The sequence below is a fragment of the Larimichthys crocea genome, chromosome III (assembly GCF_000972845.2).
Source record: "Larimichthys crocea isolate SSNF chromosome III, L_crocea_2.0, whole genome shotgun sequence".
Classification (NCBI taxonomy): Eukaryota; Metazoa; Chordata; class Actinopteri; family Sciaenidae; genus Larimichthys; species Larimichthys crocea.
In genome coordinates, this window is record NC_040013.1 from 48,354,137 (window position 1) to 48,379,946 (window position 25,810).

Below are 25,810 nucleotides of genomic sequence, written 5' to 3' on the forward strand. Positions count from 1 at the left end.
TAAACCGAGCGCACTTTAACGAAGCTCTTAAATTCGTTGGGATTGGTCAGTTTACAAGCGACATAAAAACCAGCAAGCTGACAGCAAAAAGTAAAAGTAGACCTTCCGGTTTGACAGCTTTACATTAAAAAAATAAAAGCATTTATATTCTAAACATGTTTTAGTGAAAATATTTAAAATGTTTTTTGTTTTTTTTTGGAATTTAGACTAAGAGACCAAAACAAAAACATGAGCACACGTTTCTTTCCAGACAATTTAAATCAATATATTGACTATAATGAATATACTGAAATCCAGATTGATTTAAGCGTCAAGACTGAAGCACGAGGTTCAGTGTTAATCATACACTGAACACAACATATACGTCAGCTAAGATGCTGAAGATGTATTTACTGACTTCTCCTGCACACATCGACACTATATTGTTTTGTAAAAGGTTCACGTTTGCGTGGCTTTGTAAACTTTTACTTTGAAAAACAATATTTACTGGTCCAATTTCTTCGTATTTGTGCTGACTTGACAATGGCACAGTACCAGTAAATTATTATAACAATAAATGTGACGAACAAAATGAAAAACGAAAATCATGATGCAATAAGACAAAGCATAACTGGTACACGAGTGATGACTGATATTCTTTGGTTGGTTCGTGGCACTTAATGTGCGAGTAAACGGAACACTCCTTTTGCATAAAACAATTGTAGCAGAGAGTAATAACAATGTGAGGAGAATTTAAAGCAGCCTAATAAAAATGCATTACTTGATCAACAATTCCAGAAAAAAAAAATCAATCACAAATTTCCTCCAATACTGTGCGAGCGGTGATGGGGCGGAGACACTTGCTGTGACCGACAGCATCCAGTGTGGATGAGAGGGATAGAGGACTGCTCTGCCTTTCATACAATACAACGTCGCAGTTACTAATTGGTAACAATTAACGATAGTCGCTTTGAGCACAGGAAATAACTTTTAAATCAGTTAGGATACTTCGTTTTTTTGTTTTTTGTTTTTTGTGCATGCGTCGCGTTACTGAAAAGGACGCACGGGCAGCAACCTGACAACTACAATTAGAGATTTGCTGGGGTTGTAACAGTAGTATCCCCGCGGCAGCCAAGTTGCATTCAGAATAACGTTATTAAGCTGAAGCTCGGACTACTGCACGCCACACCGGAGAATCTCTTCGCTTTCAACAACCGGGAGGAACCGAGGTAACATCAATATCCTACGGCTTCTTTGCAAATCCATGTGGTGATTATCTTTCAACGCCAAGTTTTAGCCTGTGCCATTACAACTCAGGAGGTGGGTGTGACAACAATGTCATAACAATAATGGAACCATGTAAACTGATGAAGGGGAAGCTGAACATAAACACTGGGCTTCCTCGCGGGTGAGTGAGCAGGTGTGCAAATTAGGCATATTGATTAGGGCACGAGCACGCGGTAAATATTTATGGCGCTTTTGTCAAATGTTCGGTGTTTTAAATGTGGCGTGACAAAGGGAAGACGATGTTATGCTGCTGAAAAGCCTCCTGTATCAAATGCATTGGTAACCGTAATACACTCCGTGTGTCCGTGTGTTGTTGTAAGCTCTTATCGCTGGTGGATGCAGTCAGAGGCGGCAAGCGCGAGCCGCAACGAGCTGTCAATCATCTCATCCTTACTAGTCCATTGTTTTGCCCCGCCTGTTTGTGAGTGAGTTGCCATGGAGAGACTTCCGGTTTTCCCCTCTCCTCTAATTACCTTATTTGGAGTAAGGGCGGCTGTCAGTGGCCTGACCATGATGGTGTTGTTGTCGGGTTAACAGTGCTGTACTCGTGTCCCATGTGAGCAACCTGCCACAATGACTGAACGCCCCAAAACAACGACCTGAGCATCAGGCCATTAGGAAGCTTCAAATGAAGTCCTCAGTAGACCTTGATTGGTCCTGGTCAGCTCTCTCTCCCTCTCTCTCTCTCTCTCTCTCTCTCTCTCTCTCTCTCACACACACACACACACACACACACACACACACAACTAGCACTAATGGCCTCAGGATGTGGTTGGGTGCAATTACTCCAATTAACTGTGAGCATGGGCAATTCATTTGCATTTGCTTATTTGAATGTCCTTACAAAACCAATACCGAACTCACTAAGCGGTTGGTTACAGTTGTCTTTAATTTAGCACTGTTAGTGTAGGAAAGTGGGAATATTATTACTGAATTAGTATTATTATTTTTAATAAAAGTGTTTTCTTTGGTAATTGCATATAGCAGGTTTTCTCCCTCTTGCTCTGTAGGGAAGGTGGTAGACTTATGTTTTAGTTGTTTTGTTATTGTTTTTTCCCCCATCATCTCTTATTCACATATTCACAATTTATTTACAGTTATTTGTTTTATATGAAATGAAATCAGTTAGACATGCTGTCAGAAGCATTGACTGTCTAAGTGGACAGTGTGGCGAAGGATGGAAGAAAAAGCTAAGCAAAATTAAAAAAGAGGAAAAGCATCACACTGATCACTGGGTGGGCTACATGTTAGTGAGGGCTGTGGAAGTTGTTAAGATTTTATCAGCCTGAGCTGGCTGCAAAGGCCTTTACGGTATGCAAATTGTTAATTAGGTAAGGAAAATGATTGCTGCTTTCTATATGTCTATATGTGTAAATATATATTTTGAATGGTCTCCTCAGATGCCTCTATGTCAGCACAACCTCACTTTCACAGAATACATTTCAGTCTCATTGACAATCAGGGAGCAGCTTATTTGAAACACAGAATATTTGCAACTCAAACACAGAGTGGTCTCTGGACACTTTGACTGACCTGTGACTGATGAAAACTGGAAAAATGCTCTGTAACACAGTTGAACAAGAAGACGTCCCATAAATGCTAATGTTAAATATTATATATTCTGTTTTTTTTTCCTTGAGGGGAAAAAAATCCACAGTTGTTGTTGTCATTACCACAATCACCAGTTAACAAGCTAATTAATGAGCAACAAAACATTGCTGCATATTGCGGAGAATTAAAAATATTTTTTTTATTCCAGCTCGGCCTGTCTCTTTGGAATAGACTGGAATAGATGTTTTTTTTTGTATGCGGATCTAATTCTTATGTCACTAGTTGAAGATCTTAAAGGTTAAAATGTCGTTTTTCTAATGGTCTTGACAAGACCTGAGGTCAACTATAATCTCAAGAGCAGTTCATGCTCTAATACACTAATTTATTAGGAAGTACGATGCCTGAAGAAGATGTAGTATCCCTAACTGTCAGCCCTGCAGCATGTTATGCAATTTGGATATAAATGTAGAAGCTGGTTACTGTCAGATCCTGTCTTTGTCTAAAGTCTGCAGGAACTAAGTTGCCATGGCACTATCTGAGTATTATTCCCTGGTCTGAAAATCTGTCTATCCATTTTCTATATTGCCTACACTGTTCAGGATTGTAGGGAGCTGGAGCCAATCCCTGTATGCACTGCGCTAAATGTTGCACACTGTAGACAGGTGGGTCAAAGTGGAGCACAGATCGATAATGTCTTAGTACTCCTGCAGCAATGAAACTCGTACTCATAAAGCAAGGTTATGGTTGAAATGCTACTAAACCACCTGTTTCATCAGACCTCTTTCAGCAATGTTTCTGCTTTATGTGCTTTTATGCAGTCATCACAAAAACATTGGCAAGCCCGTCTGACTCATTCTGCTCGAGGGAGAGATAGAGGAGTTGTCTGTTGCTGCAGGTGACGGCCTCATGGTGCAGGTACAAAGACAATGAATGCCTACAGTAGCAGCTCCATTAGGGCTGCGGATACTGACTGACCCTGGGCTCTTATGCTTGTGTGAAATGTTTTCCTGGCTGCATCAGAAGGATGTGTGAAGCAAGATGGCAAGATAAAGACTTGTTTTATGTCATGAATGCTATGCAGGTCTTGGATTTTTCATGCGTGTTTCTGAAGGTTTGTATTAATACTTTTTCAAAGCTGACAGTAGCCAATATTTTGCATTGCTATTTAAATCAGTCAGCATGGCACTTGAAAAAGTGGAGTAGTAAACAGAGGGAAAAAAAAGTCTTCATGCATTAATTGGTTTTGCAACACACTGCAATAACAGTTGCAATGCATTGCAATAGACCATGGCTATTTTAAGCAAAATATTCTCAGATTTACTATATCCAGACAATGACTATTCCTAACAGAGGTTCAGTCTCTTCAGACTGGATCATGTCATGTACCGCAAAATGTAAGGACCTATTGAGTGACAAATCAAACATTAATTACTGCATTAGGAGGAAAAACTTGATCCACTAAAACAGTGTTTCTCAAACCTTTTATTCCACGAACCACCTCAGAAAATATTTGTACTACTATTTTGACAGACATTAAAATCCAACCAAAATAGGTGCCAACAAAATAGGCCAGCCCTGTTCAACTACAGACACATGAGGCAGGTTTATTCCTATTAAGAAGATTACTTATTGTTGACTGTTGAAACCTGAACAGAACCAGTTCAAGAACCAGAGCTCATTTGGTAGAAAAATGGTACTCCTGACACGCACTTCTCTTCCTAATATTTCCTGTTCAGAGCCATGATTGTAGTCTTTTTTGAAATGTTATTTTTACCTTCACTAACTATCTTAAGTCACATTTTAGTTCAAAATTAATCATGGATGTGTGCATGCACTATGTGAATGAACATGATGACGTAACAGGCTGATATTGAAACAAAATATTTCAGAAAACGCAAAACTTGTTTTAATTAACATTCAAGCAATATCTTGGTATGCTTGAATGTTTTTATTTTTTAAATTCAGAGAATTTCAGAGATTCCTCCAGTCATCACTACAGGGAGGTTGAATACCACTGTTAGTTCTTATAACACAATTTCAGAACCCGTGCACTAAAGCAAACAAATCATGGACTACGGCGTTCTTCACATCCTCACAGATTCTTCAGATTGTTATTTTCTTTTTTCATCTTGTCTCAACAACAAGGCTGGTTGAGACTTGACATGAATCATTTCCAGATGCTAATTTACCACACCAGAGATGTAAATACATAGAACACAGTGAAATATCCTTACAACTGTTTTATTTTCATTAGTATTTATTTCATTGCATTTTAATCACACCTACATGATAATGTAATAACATAGGAGTGTTCTGTCAACTTCCAGTGTCAGGAGGCTTATTAAGTGCACATTTTTGGAACAGGGTGGAATGCGTTTCTCCTTTAATTAAGAGTTTTAAAGCCTCAACTTTTTTTGCAGAATGCAGTTATACAATAACATCATGAGTTGCAAAAACAACAACCAAAACAAAATTGGTATTTGGCCATTTACATTTACATAGTGTGAGTAAATCACATTAAAGTATAGATTTCATAAGATTTTTCACAACCGACATTTTGACTTGTCTTGAATACGGCCCAACACACCAAGGTATAACAAAACTAACAGAGAGAATGTCGACCTCATTATGGTTTCATGGTCAGTGTAGCATTTCATTGCAGTGTGCATGGGAATTACAGAGCAGCAGCGTTATTACATACAAATGGTATTATGTGTTTACCAGTTAAATTGGAGTGAAAATGATATGCCTCACACCCTTGAGTGCTTAATGCATGAATGGTTGTCAAAATGTATGCAGTATGTCTTGACTCAGAAATTTAGTGAGTGGTAATTATCAGCAAAACCGTCATAGAGCATGTGAATCATTTCAAGTGACACTCACAGACTCGTTCTTGAGTATTTTGTGCATATGGAGACTGAAATGATTGTGATTCTTCTGCTGTGTCGGATCATGCATGAGCTGTGTTTGTGGTTGACTAAAGCAGTCTGTGATAGCGAGTGGCCAGTGGGAAAGCCAGTCCAGAGCCAGAGTGAATGGTCCTTTGTGGGACAGACACCTGCGGAGCTCTGCCTCCTGCTCCTGGAGTGATTAACATGCACCTCCAACCTCCCTGGCCTTCCCACTCCTCAGTCCCTCGGCCGCCCATCCTGGCACTGGTCTGTTGGCTTGGCACCTGTTCTACATTGCCCATCCTGCAAAGGCTATCACTCACGTCTTTGTTTGGGCTAGGCGAACGCGGCGTGATTGCAGAACTGTGTTCGGATTGTATCGATCGCCACTGTTGAAGGGTTAAATTTAGATGCATACAGTGTGGCTTTGTTTAAGAAGGGGATTTGACATGATGTTTGCAAAATGTTTCCTTTTTTATGTTTAGGAGAGTCCTAAAGCACAAGTTCCATTGCAACAGTATAACAGGAAATAAGCCTACTTGTATGCATCTGACCTTTTTCACAGAAGCCATTTTGACATGTATATATGTGGCAAACACAGGTGTTACCAATGATGCTGATTAAGGTCCCATTCTATTCAGGTCAGACAGAGTCAGGGTGCTGTTGTGGTGCATGTTGGCTTACTGGAAAGTCTCTGCAGCAATAAATGGAATGGAAACACCTGCTTGGACCCTGTTATTGGTCCACAATGATTTACCCAGCAGTGAAATCAACTTCTCAACTTCATCCTACACTTTGTCATGTCCTCTTTTTTTCAGAACTTTTTATGTGAACTAAAAACTATGTATTCATGTTCCTGCTGAATGAGGTTGGGTACAGCCTGGAGATTTATTGTTATAATATTGATACCACTTGGATTTGATTTGTACTGTGCCGTGCCATGTGATGTTGTGCGGTATTTTCCTTCTCTTAAAGATTACTTTACAGTTAAGTGTTACATTTATCAGTTAGAGCTGAGTTTAATGAAGAGTAAATGCCTCTACCTGCCTGGCCTTTATATCACTATTACCATTGATATTTTTAAATGCTCATATCACCCAGTCATGGATTAGATTACAGATTATTAAAGCATTTATAGAGCTCAAAATGTTACTGCAGTATCATTTGATTATTATTGGTTTGTCCATTGATGATTAAACAAAACTCTTCATTACTTCCATCACAACTGTTTATAGCAGTTGAGATATTTTCAGCTGTTTGCTATTGTTATGAGTCATATTCTCAGTCCTTTTCTTTTTTTTCTTAGTCTGGTGCTGTGTGGTAACCTGAAATCCCGGGGTCAGTGCAGGCAGCTCTGTGCTGCCAGACATACGATGAGGCTTGTGTCAAAATTGGTTTTAAATTAGATTTTTGTGGCATCGTCTCCGTACCCAATTGTTGGGATGTAGGGACCTCGGGTGGCATGGTTTATTAGAACATCAGCTGGCCTGTGCTTTGTAACATGCTGACTCGCTGATAATCCACCCCCCCACCCCCCACCATTCTTACGTCCTCCCTGTGTCGTGGGCTCTGCATTAACATAGAGCACTGATTGAATTCCTCTCCTGAATATTCCTAAATAAACCTGTCTGTCCTCGTTTCCACTCCCTCATCCTCCCTCAGTGTGTTAAAATAACTTTATACCTTTGTTTTCCATACACACACAGACCTGTACTGAATATTATATTCTGTATATAGTGGATGGTAATGTGCTTCCACTTGAAACTAGAAAGAATCACGAATCTCTACTTATCTGCCTCTCTGACTGTCCATACTCTGCACCCCTGCCCCTCATCACCACCACCACCACCACCACCACCACGCCCCCCCTCCTCCTCTCCCAGACTTGGATCTTGAGGATTAACCCTGCCCTCTACATACTGGCCTGCCTTGATTATGTCCAGGGATAAGAGCTGCTTAATTGTAATCACTGGAGCTGCCCTGAGCAGTGTCAACACAGGGGCACGGATCAGCCCAGGCCACACACTAGAAATGGTTACACACTCGAGCACGGAAAGGGCACCGCTGTAGCTCAACTGGTAGAGTGTATCATGGCTAAGTCTTTACCTCAGCGGCCCGACCCTTTGCTGCATGTCATCCCCTTTCTCTGCCCTCCCTTTACTATCTCTTGCCAGCCAACACTATTCTAGATAAAGTAGAAATGCACAAAACAAATGAACAACACCCTGCTCTCATTAACACAAGCAACTTCCGTATACCTGCTGAAAAACTCCCAAGATGTCCACATTTTCACACTAATTGTTGTCAATTAACAGGAAACTGCTTGTCATATCTAAAAGAAATTCATCAAGCACTAATTATTGATGCTCAGCTATGAGCTGTGAGGTGTAAAAAAAACAATAACTCAGCATGTGTCTATCCGTTGACGCATGGCATGGCCTTTATGATATGAAGTGGCATAATTTTCGAAATGTATTTAGCAGTTTCAAGCCAAGTTAGATGACACACCATCTCTGTGTTCCTGCACACTATTATTGCATTTTACCAAGGTGACGTGATAGCAACATGGTAAATTAAATAACCTTAGGTCAGTCTGACTCACTTGACATTTTTATAGAATTGATCATTATTTGTTATGTCACTAGATTTCAGCTTTGTATTGAAAAGCTCTAAAAGGCTGAAAGCATTTAAATTTACTGCAATCTACTGTGACATTTGCTACACTGGTGACACACTTGGGTCAATTGATGTCTCAGTGAACAAAAATAGCACAAACTGTTTTGAATTCACAGACATATGGTATTTTATAGTTCCTCAGAATACTGATTGGCCTGCAGCCTTTCTCGAACAATAATTGGTGGCTTTGTTCCCATCTGACATTTGCACTGGAGCTTGAAAGTGTGAAATGAAGTTGGCACATCATTAGTTCAAAGGGGGGATAAGGCACCTGAATAGTAGCTGTAATTTGTTTGCTTTAGAAGGTAATTCCTTCACAAAGAAAGGCTGGGGGAACTTGATGAGATAGTACAACACTAAAGTCATTCCCTGCTGTGTGAGAGAATTTCTGTAAACTGGGGTCAGTACACCAAGGTGTTTATTCTATTCCGGTTGATGTGACTCTTTCTGTTTACGGCTGATTCATGAAGGTTTTGGAATCAAATGCCATCTTTATGGGTATTAGCCTGGCAAAGCTGTACTTTTGGGGTTTCTTTAGGTATAACTTTTACGCTCAACCAGATGGGAGAATATTTGTTTTGGCTACCTCAGGATTGCCTCTCTGCTTTTTTTCCTGCTGGCTTCATTTAACCCAGAGAAGCGGCAAAAAGTGAATCATGGGTCGGTGGTCTGTAGTGAGATGCAGTGTGGGAAAACCCTGTCCTCTTGAACTTTCTACTGAGGGAAGGCTTAGCCCTCTGGAGAGTACAGCTTGATGTCTGCTCCATTGAAAAGGACACGTTTATGCCAAAAAAACCCTCCAATGAAGAATTTTAAAGGGAACGTTTAAATTGAGAAAACTCTTGTGTAAAAGGCAGTCCAGCGGAACACATTGGCCATCTGGCATTGTAGTCGTGTCAGAGCTGAGGTCAAATCTCAGGTGACCTGTCCTTGGTGCACTACACCTTCAGAACCAATTACTGCCCTTGTAGAATCCCTGCTGAATGCACTTTGTCCCATTTGATCTCTTTAGTGTGTGGATGTGGTTACGATAACTAGTTTTTGTTATCACCATTAATGAATTACATGTAATTATGTAATCAGATTACAATAAATATGTAACTATTAACCCAGATTACATTTGGATGAGTGTTTAATTAGAATATATTTATATTATCAAGGATTGGGCTGTTTTATTACATTTTTGATTATATCTTTGAATAATTAAACTTTTTTATGATAACCAGTGCTCAAAAAAAAACTCATGATGATGATGATGCATAACGAAGTATTCCTTTTAATTTAGCTCCTCTTCAAAGGACCTCCATATGGCCTTAAATTAAAAACAGTGGCAACAAGAACGTGTAGAAAAGAAACAGCAATTCACATATTCTTTTGCACGGGTAATTTGATTTGACCAACTGTAAATGCTGAATATGAAAGCTGTCTTTTTTTTATATACAAAAAAAGAGAGAAAGGGGAACATTTGTGCTTCACCTTCAGTTTTTGAAGTAATTAAAAGATGAGCTGGAAGATAGATTTTTTTGTGAGTTACTAATGACTAAAACTACCATGTAATTTATCTTTAGCATCTGACTAATCATCGCAACATTTATGGAAACAACTTATTCATTTTCTTGCCCAGAGTTAGATTAAAAGATTGATACCACTCTAATGTCTGTGTAGTAAATATGAAGCTACAGCCAGCGGCCTTATCGGCTTAGCTTAGTTTTTCATAAAGACTGGAGACAGGGGGATGCAGCTAGCCTGGATCTGTTCAAAGGTAAAGTAAGTGAGGCAGATGTGGCGTTGGTTGTCGTTCCATTTTTGCACACAAATGGGCATTTCTTTTTGCAACACTGGGTTGGGCTATTATCAGGCTGACATTGTGTCATCTGAACCTGTCATTTTACAGGCAAAAACCCAGAGATTTGTCATAATCAGTCATTTCGCTATTCTAATTTAGATAAGAAATGGAAGGCCACCCGACTTTCTCCTCTAGCTTTATTTTATCGAGCTTTAAAGATGAACATTAAGAATATTGTTGTCACTTGCAAATCATCCATGCAAACAAGCCCACTGACAGCATGGGACTCCTGAAAATGTTCTCGACAGAGCAGCAGCCAGCAACAGTTTTCGTCTAGAGACCGAAAACATCCTTACAGTTGTAAATGTATGCAGATATGTGTGAATCTCATTAGAGATTAAAATGCTTAAGTTCGTTCCTCTGACTGCATGAATGTTTGCTCTCCTGCTGCGCTGAGCTGAACTATTTAGTTTTCCTGAGCATTCACACGAGGTGCAATTGAGGATTGGATGCTAAGAGAGAACACTTTAATCAATTTGGGAGATTTAACAGAAAAATTACAGCTCTAATGGAATAATGAGATCAGTGCTTGAGAATTTTTTTTTAACTGTGTAGTGAGTAATGTCTTACTTTTAGTGAGCTACAAAGACAGCAATTAAAGAAGATTGTTTTCTCATGTAATAACCTGAATGTCCATCATTTCAGACATTTCAAACAGATTCTTTTGAAATCAAGCAATGTTCATGACATTTCCCAGCCCACACATTGTAAAAACAATCATTTTACACTGTGTTGAGATTTGATGCACTATGGAAAACGATGAGAATAGTAAAAGCACTAAATGCATCATGCATAAACTACAATTAGCAGTCGGTTAGGCCAGCACCTCTAAAGCTCACTAAAAACATGTTACATCTTGTTTGTTTATTCTGTGGGAAATGATTTTATGGGGGTTTATGTGCTGGACTATTTCTTGGCTGGCTGCCTAACAAACTCATATAGAAAAAAAGACTCCAGGATGTCACTGAAGCTAAAGGAAACGGACAGGGTATAACAAAAGAGTGTATTTAAGATGATTTGATCCCTCCTTTGCGTTAATTGAAAAATCAGAGATATTATTTGTGTTTCTTTCATAAAAGTAGAAAAACAATACACATTCTGCTTCTGCTTCGTGTCCATTTCCACATTTGTCACTCTGGCCAAGCAGCAACGTGACAGCTAATTTATGCGGAGGTCATGCGAGATGGCCTCATGAAGAGGCTGTCAAATAAAGACAGGAAAATGTTTTTCTCCCCTACTTAAGAGCTGGCAGCAAATATAAAGGGACACTGTCAGAACATGAATGTGGCAGTGGAGATGCCAGCGTATTTATCAATGCCGGGCTTTATGTGTGGGAGGGTTTTTGATGTGCAGGGCTCACGCTGCAGCGGTCTTCTGTGGAGGGTGAAAGCCAGGAGCTTTGCCCAGCTGGGACTGAGCGATGGTGGATGCAAGCTGTCTTTCCTGCCTCCTACAACAGAAAGTTCTCCTAGGGCTAGAAGAGAAATGACTAAAGCGTGGAAAGTAGCGGTATGCATCCCATTACAAGGGACTTTAGTGATTGGAAGTGACTTGTTTTGAGTTTGTGACAGCTTAATTGGGAATGTTAAAGTGCTTTTTTGGGTGCTGGCTCATTAATAAAGCGTGTTTTCCCTCTTCCTATCTCTCCCTCTATTTGAAGTGTAGGTTGCTATGATGCAAAGCTCTGCACACCATGGAGGAGCAATGCAAATGAGGGTCTCTGTGCCACCCAATGTTGTAGTCGTGATGAAATCAATTCTGGCTGCTGCAGAGCTTTTCAGCATAGAGGGCAGTGGTGCAGTGTGTATGAGGCTCATTCAGCCATGGGAACAGATGTACTGCATGGACATACATGCTGCACACACACATACACACACAAAGTAATAAAAATGTCCAGACAATAAGACAAATCAAGCTAACTCAGCAGTAGAATACACAAACAGTAATTAGCCTCCATTCAGTGGTTGATAATTCACAAGAAACAAGAAAAGCCTGGCTAAGCTTTTTTGTGCTCTACTTTGAAAAGTGGGTTCAATAAATTCAACCACTTAACAACACTGTTGTTGGTGTCCGCACTAACTTGTCATCATCATATTTGCGGGAAATACGGTAATCCTCTTATCTTGCTAGTATCCCCACTGCAAACTACAATTCAGACAGGCCCTGGCCGAGCTCCTGCTGCGTGCGCCTCAATCTGTGTCAAGGTGTTAGCCTTACATTACCTCTGCTCTTCAGCAAGTTCACTGAAGTCATCCTGCGGCAGCACCACCACAGAGCATCATGGGGGGCCCCGCAGGCACCGCCATGGCATGAAATGATGTGGATCGATCTGTGCAAGCAAAATGTGCATCTCTCTCTGTGCCTGTGTGGAAATCAGAGCCCCAGTGATTGAGCTGTTCCCGCAGACAGCCTCTTCTACCATTTCAGCTGAGCTCCTTGATAGTGCTGCAGGCCTGCGGGTGGGTGCTGTTGGATGGGTGATGGGTGATCTCTCTGCAGCTTCAAGACAGCAGCACAGACTCAACAGGAGGCCTCAGCTACTGGAGGTCCATAGGGAGGGAGGGAAAGAATAAAAGAGCGAGGGAGCAGGAATGGAAGGGAATAGAGTGAACACTTGGCATTACTGGAGCTCGGATTGATTTAATCAGAGCATTCGTTTGGAGTTGGGTAGTGTGTGTGTGTGTGTGTGTGTGTGTGTGTGTGTGTGTGAAGATGTGGGAGAGGTGGCTCTGGGGAAAAAAACGATCACTATTAACAACGAGAGAGGCAGTCAGCAGTCTCAGCCTCAGTGGTAATCGAACTATTAACCTTGGCAGAGTTAGTGCTGTGATCTCTCTGCTCTAATGCAGTGCAGTGGCTGTAGGTTTTAACTATGAATGAACTTGAGTGTGCATTGATGTAATATCAAAAAAAATAAAACACACCTCTTGTTGCTTTTTTGTGATATCTGAGCAGGAAATCCCTTTTACTGGTCTTAGCCATTATGAATTATTTAAGTCCAGTGAGGAGAAGCAATAGTTTAGGAATAAACTCCCATTGAAGTACTTAAAATAAAATGTACACGTACAATCACGTGTCATAATCTATGACTTCCAGGGGCGACGTTTAGCTCAGTTGGTAGAGTAGCCGCCCCATGTGCGAAGGCTCAGTCCTTGCTGCGGAACCCCAGGGTTGGAATGCGACCTGTGGCTCTTTCCCCACATTCCTGTCTCTATCAGAAACAAAGCTTGAAAATGTCAAAAAAATAAAATAAATAAATAATCTATGACTTCAAGTTATTTTAACATATTCAAGAATATTTTCAGAAATGCATTCATAATTTAAGTTATAGGGTTATATAACATAGGATTTGTTAGTTGCTTTGAATTAAAGTGTCAGCTCAATAACTAAATGTGTAAGCTTAGAGCAGCATCAGTTTATTTCTTTTGGCTACTTGGGGGAACAAGCTGTAAACACAACATTGACTTATTACCACTACGCCAATGTGTTCACAACGAATGACCTATTTATACATCCAGCAGGCACAGAACAACAATAGAATTCATTTGGAGTTGTGCTTCTAGCAGGCTAATGAATGTGAACAGACCAAAAATAAGTTGCCGGCCATAAAACCAAAACAAATAGCTGAAAGGCAGTACAACACATAGTCATTTGATGCATCGAAATCTTGATTTGTGTAGCTTCAAAAAGAAGCTAAATTTAATGTGGGTTTAGAATTATGAGGTGTTATGGATGAGAGAAAGCCAACGAAGAAATTAAAATGTCTAACTAAAACAAACATTTCAGTGAATGATGTTATATTGCAAAAACACTCACAGCTCAATTTCTTTTGGGCTCAGTATGTTTTCTTTAATTCCACATCGCTGACTTACTCATCTCTTACACGCTGATATTAATTCAGTATGTCTCGCTGTCACAAACACCCCCCTCCCTTTCATCACTTCAAACAGATGCTGGCACAATGAATGACAGTACAGCGAGTAAAAGAAGCAGTGGAGGCAGGATCTGCAGTAGCGAGAGGGAGGGAAGAGGGGGATGGATGCAGGGGCTGATGGGATTGCATGGTAACTGATCCCTTGGTGTTGCTGGCATGGCATGGCAGAGGACGAAGTCATTTCCCACAGGGATCCAGTTAGCCCAAAACATTTGTCATGGTGAATGATGTAATAGGCTTTGTTAAAGGATTGTGTGTGTTGATTTATTTGTGAGTGTGCACATACATACTGTATGACATATGGCCAAGCTCCCCTCCTTTAAAATCAGTGTGTGTGCTGGCTCCGGCTGAATTAAATTCCTACTCCCTTTCTCCAACTCTTAACATTGTTTATCACATCAGCCATGAGGAAGGCATCTATTTTTTTTAACAATCTATGTGATTAATGGAAATCATCATGGATTGGATGATAAGAGGTGTGTGTTACCGTAACCTTCCCTTTCTTGTATTCACTGGCTTTAATGGGATCTCTCTCTCACTGCCTGATTGTTTGTTTAGAGATTGACCAAAGTGAGAATGTTCTGTGGTGTCAGCGATCCACAGAAAATGTGTGATGTAAGGCATCTGAAATTCAAGCAAGCAGATACACATATTAACACAATCGAACTAATTAGGCTTCAAAATAAAACATGACCCACAGTATTTAGTCAGACAATTATTCTCACCACACATTATTAAGACTAATTACTGTTTCAGTTACATTAAAGCTGCAAATGTCAATATTTCCACTTTTACAATGGATCAAATGACAGTGTGTAATGTGAAAGGGGTCACAATTATCTGTTTCCCTCAGTGTTATTGAGTGTTTTATTCTGTGTCGGCTATTTGTTTTCGTCCGTTTACATTCATTTCACGAATGCTGCTCTGAGTTGGCTGGATGTTTGCTACCACATTAGCCATAAAAACTTGATAATACGGAAACATTGTCATTCATTCTCGCCGCTCTCATCAACCTGCTTTTCAGTTGCAGCCACCGCTTGTTGGAGTCTTGAGAGAACTAAAGAGACTTGAATATGAGCATGAATTATTGGTATTGTTGGACTTACACTCACCAGATGGCCAGACACAAATAAATAAATGCTAATGTTGTGCGTCTGCTGGATGTGTAATTAGGCAAATGCTTGCTAACACATTAGTGATAACACAAGGTGACAGTATTGATGTATTCTCACCTCAATTAATTAATTTCATAAAGTGATAATATGCCAATGTTCAGTTTACAGCTTGTGATGCTGGTATGCTGCAGCGGGCTATATTCTGAGTGTAACACGAAAGGTGATTTAATCAGGGAAACTGATTTGAGGTTACCATAAAGCTACTTTGCCCACTTTTTCATTCCTTTCAATCACTTCTATCTCACTATCACCACCAAAAAATCAAACAACCTTTTCATAAATTGTGAAAGCTGACATATTTTCCACTAATAGGATTTAAAAGTATTTTTAGGTCCATAAGAAGCATTTTCCTTCATGAATAAGATGACATTTACTTTTCAACTAAGCTGTCAAAAAATTAATTACCACTCTTTGGGACTTGCAAAGTCTCCCAAAAAAGCTGATGATTAATATCAAAGGATGCTTTTTTTTCTTTGAAGTGAGTGAAAACTACTTGCAAAGTCAATCCATCAAACAAATGTGCGCTCTCGAACATTGTCAGATCTCTCAAATAGTTTTCTTTTTTTTGAAGTGTAACTTGTAACTTTTCAGTGTTTTAGATGTACACTTTCTCTTAAAGAACTAATTGAAAATAACATGACAAAAGAATGAATTAGGTTCCTTCTAACTTTTATTCAAGATTTAATTTTCTCTTTAATGGAGAGTGATCTTAACTGAGATCATCATTCCTGACCTTATCAAAACTTTGCCAAGTGGAGAGTTTAAAATAAAGGAGAGTACAATACAAACACATCCCTGTTTGACCTTGGGGAATGCATTATTTCAAGATCCACAGCCTCAGTGTAATAATCCTACCCCATATGCTGGGATCTCAACTTCTATCACAAACATACACTTCACCCTTTCACTATTAAACCCCCAGATGTTCCTCTGCTAGCACTGTTTAACATGCAGAAAGAATCTGAAAATAATTAAACTCTACGACAAGTGATGTGACCCCAATTACCTTATTCTAGCTGTGGTAGCAGAGTACTGCACTACAAGGTTTGGGCACTGCAAATCTCTGTGTGGAATCACAGCATGTTTTCTCTCATCAGGATTGTGCACTCGGACACACAAGGTGTAAACAGCTCATCAGAAAAAAAAGAGAATAACTCTTGCTCTTTTGATGTGCTGCTGTGTAATTTCTCTAGTCTTTTATTGCCCCACAGAGATTATAGCTGCAGTACAAGATAGTGTAGATTAAGTTAATTCTCTGAAATTACAGTGCAGTCAACTGTTTAAACAAGTTTCTAAATTCAGAGTAATCCTTTAGACTGTGTCTGTGTGAAACGTTTCAGGCAAGAATGGTCACAGCTTGAAATGGCCTCAGATAATCTCCTGTCTCAGTATAATGGTGTATGTTAATCTGTTGTTTCCTGTCGCCCTCTTTATATAGTACACTGCCCACAAATAAGCAACACTGGATGCACCACGGGGATATAGAATGTATTTTACAGCGCTGAAAATCAATTGGTTGACCACAGGCAACACAGATATCTGAGTGCAGTTTGACACCAATTCCAAATGCCATGCCATCCTCTTGCATGTCTCTCCCCTTTCGTAACTACTCCCGCTGGGTCTGCAATCTGCATTCAGCTGTTCAGGACAGGATATGAATATTCTGAACAGTCCTTTGCATACACAGCAAGCAATCGCATTCGTGGCATTTGCTAAAAATGATACAGTGGGGTAACCAATTGTCAGAGAGCTCTCTTAGCAAGGAGGTGGCCCACATTGCACACCCATGTCTCGGATCCACCCAGGGATCTGTCTCTTTGCGTGAATGATTGGCAACAGGCAGGCTGTTAACATGTTTCATATTAGTGATGAAAAATTGTTCCTGTCGTCCTTCCCTTCATCTCCTCCTCCTTCTTGTTCCATTCAAATCTGCTCTTATAGGTCTTAGCCTGTGGCGTCTTAAACCCCTCCATCTCCAACAGCTGCTAAGGACAGGAGGGTATAGAGAGATGAAATGGGTCTTTGCAGCACCCTGAAGGAATCCCACATGCCCCGCTGCCTCTAGCCTCTGCTAGTGTCTTTGATCCACTGTGTTTTCCAACCCAGTTGAGTCCCACTGGGTTTCAAGGGGGTTCCTACACATGCCAACCTACATAGAGACCTCTTTAGACTTCATGGTTGCTGTTGCGCTTATCAGTGTTGTTTAGTTGGAGGCAGATAAAAGGCTCAGCTGTTTTTAAACTCATGGTGCTGGAGGAAACCAGTGCACTAAGAGCTTCTTGCTTGTGCTCCAGATGTCAGGAGAGTTTTGTCACACTCTTTCACTGTACTGTATGCCAGCGTTTGTCATAACTGTTTTCCTTTCCCTTTCTACTTCCTGCAAAGCCTTATGCAACTTCAGATACAGTGCACGACATGGATAAAGTAGTGGAGTCAGCGAGATCTGCCCTAGTCCATGATGGGTCAGACATGATGACCAACCTCTGAGGAATGCCTGCTGCCTCATATTAGCTATTTGCAATTAATGGCCTGTGATGGCCCGGGATGACGCACAGACAAATGAATAAGCATGGCAACAAGCTTGTCAAACAGGACAGATGCAGTAGTGCTGCATGCTTTCTGCCTTTCATCTAACCTCTTTCAGTGTTTGTCATCTTGGACTTCTCTGCACATTAATGTATACACGTTGAAAACTTAGCTTTCCATCTGAGCATGATGCAATCATTTGTGAAGCCTGTTTATAAGCAGAGATGATGTTTAAGTCATGCTATGGAACAAAATTCTTCTACTTATAAGAAGAACAAATCTTCACAAGCTCATGTGGGAAATTGAAGCCGTGCATGTGAAATCTCAGGGCTGCTGTAACCCTGGTAACGTTCAGAGGGAATTTGGAGGATGGGTGATAGATTATTCTCAGTGAGCACCCACTAAGCTAATACAGTCTGTCCCTCAAGTGTGTGTAATTTTCACATTTGGTCCCCGTACAAGCCTCCTGTGGCTTTTCATTTGAGTTTACCAGTACTGAAGTGAGCCGAGATACCAAGAAAAGATTAGGTGTTCAGTGTGTTGCAAAATGTCGCATGGTGGGCTGTATTATCATGTGCTAATAAAGCTTCCAATATCTAATATATTTTTCTTACCCCTTCAAATAGTGTTATCAGTTTCATCTTAGCCTTGCTGACTACATTTCAATATTATAGAGTCTTTTTTTCCCTTTCATTACTTTTGCGGTTTTGCCTTATCTTTTGGATAGTGACAGCAGAGAGAGAGGAAAGGCAGGGGAGAGAGAGAGGAAGAAATGTAGCAAAGAGCCTGGATCAGTCCCAGGCCGCAAGCTATACCAGGTGAGCTCATGGGGCACCCCCAGATCTTTCATTCCTAGTAATAAAAGTAATATTTCTGAAGTACTGCTAGATGTACCCGTGTGCTGTTAAATAGTGCTGCTGTGCCTGGGGTATCAGTAAGGAAGCTGGCAACGCTCCTGCTTTGGTTTCATTTCAGATTCAGTGCCTTTATTGCACACCATTTACCTCTTACATTTTCTTAACTGTCAAAACAAAGGCCTCTCACACAAAAGACTCAGTAGGAACTATGAAAAACTTTACTTATTGATAACAACACTAAGTGCCCTGGGATGCTATAAATGCTATAAACTTTTTTATCACTTCAGTATGTATTGTCGTTTAATGGTGTTCTAATTGACAGTTCATCGTTAGTGACAGCTGGATATAAAGCTAGTGGCTTGGTGAACAACCCAATACTGCTGAGGGAATATAGCGAAACATATGATTAGGTGCTGATGACGTGTCCACCTTTTTTCATACATTGATAGAATTTTAAGTTTTTCCTGCATAAGCCCATTTCTTTTCTGATAAGCTATCCATCAAATGAGCTAGACACAGCATCTTGCTGCTGGCTTCATAGCATAGTGTTGCTGACTTTATTCAGATCATGTATGTAAAAAGTTTAGTCAGTAAACTAGCTTCCGAAGCCGCTTCCTGACTCAGTTCCGGTCTTTGAAATCAATTGCAGGTTCTCCATATAGTTTATACAAAATATTTGCTAGCTGTAAGAGCTTTAATCCAAGCACTCGCATGCCATTATTGCTGACAGAATACAAAAACCTTTTAACCTATTTTTATTTTTTAGTTGTCAATATGAATCTGAAACAATCCCACCTTATGCTGTACTTAAAGGAAAAGCATAAAAGTTTGCTTGAGTAGTGATTTTTACATGTTCTGCACAGTTTGAGGGTTCTTTTACCAGATACACTGATGTGTAGTCTCTCCTTGACACTATATCTTGTAAGAAACCGTGATCTGCTAACTCACACCTTAGCTCGTACCCTTGGTACTTTCCATTTTCTGCCTGGTGTCCCTATGTCAGACTACAGAGCCATCATGACTGTCATTATATTGAGTGCAAAAATACATTAGCTCTTACTAGGAGACACTAAACTCATGCCCATCTGCTGCTAGCAAGGGATTAATTAAATTATTCTGCCTGGCCTATTGCCTTGTTACACCTTTTGTCATCTGTTTGGCGAGAATACTGAAATTTTAAAATATTTGTGTTGTTATAGGTTGCAAGCCTATGTTACTTGGGCTTTACTAGGTAAATGGGCACACAGTGCACTGGAAACTATTGCTGAAGGACAGAGAGTGTGACTCATAAGGAGCAGCCATTTATTATAGTTTGCCGTTATGACAGAGATGTTATGCAAGTCAGTAACCATCATGTTTTTATATTTGAGTATATTAAGCTCCATGGTGTCCCTGCACACTCTGTGCTTTGTTCCATCACACTGTGAGGAATAATAATCAGTCATTCGTATGTGCACCAGCCATGTTCTGCCAAGACACAGTGTAAGACTGCATTATTCCACCATCTTTAGAATAGATGTTTTAGTGGAGTGTAACTGAGTGTACTCTCCTGAATGCAAATTACTGCAAATGCGTAGTGTAAGACCTATAGGCTATCACACCTACAATTTGTTTCTTCTGGTCAGTAGTTTTATGTTTATATAGTTTAGTTCACACAGCACAATTACAAGCACAGTAGTAAAGAAAGGTCACACTGTGACGCAAACACTTGGTAGTTTGCCAGAATTCGGTTATCAGATCTCTTGAGAGTTTTTGTAGAGTGACAAAAAGACAAATTCCCTAAAAGGAACAGTATGACATTTTAGGAAATACACTTTTTTTTGTTTTGTTTCCCCGCTGAGAGTTAGTTGAGAAAATCTGTCCATTCAATATGAGCTGGAGCTAGCAGCCAAATAACTTAGCTTAGCAAAAATGCTGGAAGCAGGGGAAACAGCTAGAATGACATTGCACTCTTGCGAATCAGACTATTTTCCAAAATGTTGACTTATTCTTTTAAGAGAAATGAGGTGGACTTAAAGGTCCAGCAAGTGTCATTTAGGAAAAAACTATATTAATAAGTAGAATATGTTTTCACAAGTGTATGACCAGAATGAAGAATCATCATGTTTTTGTTACCTTAGAATGATCTCTTTTTATCTACAGAGAGAGCGGGTCCTAATCTACAGAGTCCGCCATGTTTATCCACCATGTTTTTACAGTAGCTCCAAGGGGACAAACTAAATACTGAGTTATGGCCATTGTAGTTTTTTCTACACACTTGGGGATGGTGAGGTGAGCGTGGATTGAGTTGGATGCACTGTGTCACTAAATACTACAACTTGAAAATCTTCTGGATTTCAGTTATCTACATCACTCTCCCTATGCCCATGAACATGTTCTATATTATGTTATGATATCATTATTTTGTTTCAAATTCTGAACTGATAGCAGAATTTTCAGACTTTTTATTGCAGGTATTTGGTGGACCCTGCAACAATATGCCTTTTCAGTACATGGGCAAATAAGCAGAACTAGAAGACATCTTCATGGATTGTATAAGAGATGCTTCAAACGGCGGTGTTTACCTGCAAAAAAGACTTTCTACCTGCCTCAGTAATATTAACAAGGCACAAGGCTGGAGGGATGAAAGAGGAAGGCTGACACTAATGCACACAGGAGAGAGGATTCTCAAAGCACCTTGGGAACAAAGGCATTATTCAAGTGGATTTTACTGGCGAGTAATAAGGGAACCTAAAGGGTTTCCAATTAGCGTCGACACTTTCAATTTGTTTAGTTTCTTTTTCTTTCTGTCAAATCCTATGATCATATATTTTTGCTGTTTGTGATGGCAGTCATTTTGTCAAAACGAAGATGATGATTTCAGAGATTTCAGAGAATGCCCATTTTATATTTGATGTACCCTTCATGTTTGTGGGTGTTCTAGAAGCAAAAGGAATGAAAGCGGATTGGCACCAGTCCTATAGAACATAATGAATTTATTTTGAGCAGATTTCTTTTACATTTGAATGACTGAGAAGCTGCTCAGACCAAAGGGAAAGAAATGCCCTTTTGGGGGGCATGTTCTTTGAGACAATTTTACAGTGACAGTGCTTAATATTTAGATCAACTGCATCAGAATGCAAGCGTGCAATTCTAATTTGAGCTTAATTTGATTTGCATTAATTTGGAAGTCCCACTGCTCCCTAGTGACCGTCTTACTGTCTTAGTCATTGTTTTTTTTACTCCTTTTGGGCTGCTTCGGTAGATACCACACTTTGACTATTGTTTCCTCCATATGCTAGTTTAGTCTGTTATGATGGGAGTCTGGCCTTTATATTCCCTGGAGGCCCTTCGGCCATATGTGCTGCTTGCTCCAGCCTCCACAGTTGGACTGTGTCCTCTTGTATTGGCTAACAACCACTCAAAAATATATATCAAGCTCCTCAATAAAACACAGTGAAGAAGTGTTACTTGGGTGTCTGGTATTACTTTTACCTATTCTCTTTGGGGCAGAATTGAGGTCCTTTATAAAAAAATTATGAAGTACAGTAGAAGCCTTCTGTAAATCACTTCAAATAGGGGATAAATGTCGAAAAAATGTATGTTAGAGTAGAAATTTTATATAACAAAAAAAAAAGCATACTGGGAGCTAGATCCAGTGTGTGCAAATACTCCTCACTTTTTTTTTAGCATTGGGCTATGTCATCCTGTGTGACCTCTGTAATCCTAATGCTGTTGACCAATCCCCAGCGTGGCTTAAAGTCCGCTCCCTCACCCTGGTGACAAGTCGTTTAACAATGCTGACTCCCAAACACGGACAGGCTCCTGTTTGCCCAGCAGCCATTGATGTGGCCTGTCTGGAAATATCGAGGTCAGGCTAAGCCACTCTGCAGCGGTTTCTAGGGCATGACACATATCAGAACTGCGATGCAGTTGAAATCTGGTTCAAACAGCAGCTGGGGGAGGTAGCGGATGTGTGAGACGTCAGATAAGTCCCCCCAAATAGGAACATCACTACCTCCTACCACCCCGCCCACTTCATAACCAGAGTGCAGGGACAAATGGCTCACCCTGGTGGGGTGTCAGTTGGACCTGCAGGAGGCTGCGCGAAGTTAATATGGATAAGTGGTTAAGCCGCACTGTGGGACTGAATGTTTCACAACGCTATTTGACAGCACCTACAAGTGTTTGGAAATGAAAGCGAGCACCTGAGCTGAACCCTCTTCAGATCCACATATGGACAGGTTGTGCAGTGCCTCTGTGCATTAGCCATTCAGATTGTTCTCCGATTAAAGCTCCTTATGTCCCTGCCCACATTTTGATCCTACGCTAAGACTGCGGTTTTTAAATAACACAGAATCTGCTTATTTTTTCATGAGCATGAGTTCTTCTGCTGTCAGCTTTTTATGGTAACAAAAAATGTTATGTAAGGAACCTAACTACAAGGAAAAAATGGTCCTCTCCCTCACTACTATTGCCATTTTTATGAGAAAATGAAATGGCTTGACACTCGTAAAATGCCAAAATTTTCCTCCTAGGCAGAGGTGAAAATAGGGAACACACTGGGGCGTCCACCCTCTTTTTTTTTCTTTTTTTTTTCTTGGCAGGCCTTAAGGGACAGCAGCTCACACGTTATTATCACCCTGCGAAAGGTTATGAATCAATACTTGTCATGACAGCAAATTCCTCTTTTCCCAAGTACAGCTCTGCTATAAACTGAGAATCTGTAATCTCTTCCTCCTCCCCTCCTATAAAGCTTTGGACATAATAATCTGACAGAGAGTCATGGTGATAGTTTTTTTTTTTTCTTTTTGATACAGTATGTGGATTTTGGGATTTGAGATAAAACTACAGTCTGAGTACAACATAACCAGGACACTAGATCTGTCTGTGTGGTGATTATCTGACAGTATTTGTGTGCACCAGCTGTAGTAGCTGTAGCTGCAACATTTAGACAACGATCATTTAAAAGGCATATTGGATAGTTTTTAATTAAGGAGAACAGCACAGTCAGAATGATCAATATTGATTGTTTTTATATTGAGCAGTTACCTTTGCATCGTTGTTTTGCACTATCATTCTCTCCGTGTTGAGCTCCACTCCTTCAGATTAGATCAGAGCAGGATAACAGTGATTTTCATTATCATTAATATTCTGACGATAAACCAATTGATTAATTACAGCTGTAACTTTTGTTGTACCTCATAAAGAGGCCTTAATATCTACAGATGCTGCAGGTCCTCTTTTATGGAGTGTGCCACTTTCGCAACTACACTGCTGGATGCCGCTAAATCCTCCACACTGGTCTTTGAAAGCAGCCACTCTGAAAGAGTCATTTTATTTCATTATATCTTTTAAGTAGCACTGCTTGTCTGAAATGAACATTTCATTTCTGTTTTTTTTTTTCCAGCAAATTGGCAGTTAACATTTTCCATAGTGAGACAACAATAACATTTAGCTCCCTAGATTTATGGCAGTTCAATTAACTAGATCTTGTGCTGAAAGTCATTGTTGAGATTTCTCTGTTTTGATTTTCTCTCATCAGTGTCATTTTCTTCTACGGCAGGCAGCTGTTTTCGGTGTAGAAATTCCAATAAATGCCACTTCACATACTACCTGCCCAGCGCCAAATGCTAGACTGATGAAGGTGAACAAAGTGAAGCGTTTTGTAGCATTTTGTAGAGCCATGCATTTCCCCCAGCAGTTGGTGGAGACCAGACTAGAGCTAAAAGAGTAGCAGTTGGACAAATGACTACTAGACAGAGGTTAGAAGGCTCATGCTTCATCTAGTTTTGTGTCTTCTAGATGTGTAAATTAAGCAAAGAACACACAGTTGTTCAGGGCTCAGAGTCATATCTGGCAAAGCACCATATCTCATAGTAATTTTATATTAATATTAGTAGTAGTTAATGTTAAATTTATTATATGGCATTAATATAGTATTCTTTATTCAGTTGCAAATATGCTGGGATTGTGTTAAGAATGACACACTTCCACCATCCCTTTTATGTCTCCTCTCTCCTTTAACCTTTCCCTCCCTTCCTCTCAACCTCGCTTGTTGCCATAGCCACCCTGTCATCTGCTTCCACTATATGGGACATGATCACACTTTAAACGACATATCTCACTAAGATGAAATCTTGAACCACAAGGATTTTCTTCTTAACACAGTGCAAGGATTTGCTCTCCTGTTACAGTAGATACTCTTTCCTTGCCTCCCGATTTCCTATTTCATATTATCATTTCACTCTTCTCTTACATCCGTCTATCATGCTCCATTTTCTCCATCTCATTTTTCATCTCTCTCCCTCTCAGTAAAGATTCTGATGTTGTGGAAGGCCTCAGCAGATTATTTTGTAAAAGCTTTGTTGTAGAGGTGAGGTAATCTGTTGTGATCTAAGGATTTACGGTATGTTGAGCTTAACTGGTTGCAAAAAGCAGTATCAGATAGGTCCAACAGAAGGAAGAAAGATTTTATGGTTTTAAAATGTGCTTGGTGTATTTTGAGCATTATTTATTTTTTCCAGTTCCTTGTAATAATCTTGAACACTTTCCTGAGTAATTTCCTCTCCTGTGAGAACCTGATGACTACGGCTTAGAGCCCAGGCCAAACTGACAGGTGTAGGAGTGTTAGGAGAGCCTTGGTGGAGTTAATTTGGATTAACTGCCATGCCGCCAAAACAGGAGGTGTTTTCATGGTGGGCTTTATCTTGAACACAGTTCTTCACCCAGAATTCAGCCATCCCCTTGTGTATCTTAGGAAACGCCAGACCTGAGGGGTACCTCCTGCCTCTGCTGTTTATTGCGCTTCTGCCCTATACTGACATGAGTCTAGACTTGATGATGTGCAGTTCTGCCAATAACAGTCACTGATGGGCAGTAGTAATAGCTCTGCGCTCTGTGACTGACAGGCAAAAGCACAGGACTGACACCACCTGAATTAATCTTCACAGTGTATACATGACGTGTACATGGTACATTATCATTGTCATTTTGCATGCTCTCATATATTCAAAAATTGAAATCTGTAGCTCCCCACACTTGCATGTATCAATACACAATTGTTTCACAAAAGTTTTATTTGTGCTTTTTCTTGTGTGGGACCAAGT

General features: G+C 40.1%; 1 protein-coding gene across 8 annotated transcripts in view; it reads left to right on the forward strand.

Annotated features, from left to right (window-relative positions):
* Window positions 1-839: 839 nt before the first annotated feature.
* arvcfb (ARVCF delta catenin family member b) overlaps window positions 840-25,810 on the forward strand; it is a 191,075-nt gene continuing 166,104 nt past the window's right edge. For 6 of the 8 annotated variants that reach the window (XM_027275604.1, XM_027275638.1, XM_027275650.1 and 3 more), the window contains exon 1: window positions 841-1,208. The gene's annotated coding sequence lies outside the window, so the exon portion shown is untranslated. Of the gene's footprint in view, window positions 1,209-25,810 lie in introns of all 8 variants that reach the window. The other 2 variants (XM_027275646.1, XM_027275667.1) reach the window with 2 other exon arrangements.